Raw genomic sequence first — 1,568 nt, forward strand, 5'->3', positions numbered from 1 at the left:
ATCTTATATGTGTTTGGATATCACATTAGGGTCGTTTATGTGGTCGATCGAAGATGTAACATAGTGGTATCACAATGCATCTTATATGTGTTTGGGTATCACATCGTGTCTTTTGTTTAACATAGTCAATATTTTTAGGTATCACCGGAAGACGGTGGCCGGAGGACGAGGGACGAAGAGAGAATGGAGGATGGAGGAGAGAAAATACCTAAAATGTCCTTGTATTAAAACTTTAAATCAAAATTACCAAAATTATAAATTTCATAATTCATCTATTGATATGTGCTTGAAATTAGATCTCACAGTTACCACAAACTAATCAGTTATCCCTTGAATGACCCCATATACATACATACAAAGATGATTTGAAAAAGACAGGTATAGAAAAGCAATGGATTTGGCAAGTGTTTGATTGGATCTTTTCGTTGCTTGCTTAGGTGTTCCAACATGAGTTGATAAGGTTCGTATTTGAATAATGTCGTCATATCTAAAGTTTATTGCATGAAGATAACGCTTTACCTGACTCCATTATCACCTCCATTGAAAAAAAAAAAGCATTAAATAATAAATACCTTAAGTATTGTTTGTTTATTTTTTAATAGTTCTATTAAAAGACAGTTTATTAATTTTTAAGAGGTAAATCTTGTTTGGTAAAAAAAATTTTGTCTTTTAATGGTTTTAAAACTCTCTGAATGATTTTGTATCATGAGTATCTATTAACCATTCAACACCCTAATTCATTGTAAACAATTATATATTCCATTTTGTACCATATCATAATAGCTTCTTAATCATTCTGACCACTTAATCATTATGTATTAAATCATTCAGTAACTGTCAAACAATTCCTTAGATAGATATCTTAATGAGATGGATCCAGAAATTTTTGGATAGTGTGTCATAAAATAATTTTCATATTAATATATATTATTATATTAAAATAAAAGCGTAGTTAAAAATACAGTTTCATCCAAAAAAGGGTATAAGCTACCGTCTACAACTGTTCCCTACGAGACTTCATCTTTTTGAAGCGGTTGAGTACTATACGTTTCCATTCGTAAACGAAGACAAACACTTCTTTTTCTACAGAACGAATGATCGAATCATTCAAAAAGTCGTCACCGATCCGCTGAGGGATCCATAAATGAATGCAATTAACGTTAAAAATGTGTATTAACGGAGATTAAATGTTGCATTTACTATATATGCGTATTTAATAGCGATTAAATTTTGCATTTACGATACATGATTGCAATTAATGTCAAAAATATGCTATTTTTTTATTTATGTTAACATTAAAAATATTAAATGTTGGTCTCATTTCGAAGGTATCGACAAGACCTTTTTAATGGTGTAATTTGTAAAAAAAATACGTATTTTTTAGTACGTGATAAAAATACGTTTTTATTTTAACAAATTACACTATTATAATCATCTCATTATACCTTCAAAATAAGTCAAATATTGAATGTTGTTGGATTTAATCGTATTATTAAACATCATATATACTAATAAAATTATCTTTAATACTTACATTTTATACCCTTATAATTATTTATTTAATTTAA

This window comes from Cynara cardunculus (genome assembly GCF_001531365.2).
Source record: "Cynara cardunculus var. scolymus isolate 2C chromosome LG 1, CcrdV1, whole genome shotgun sequence".
NCBI classification, from domain to species: Eukaryota; Viridiplantae; Streptophyta; class Magnoliopsida; order Asterales; family Asteraceae; genus Cynara; species Cynara cardunculus.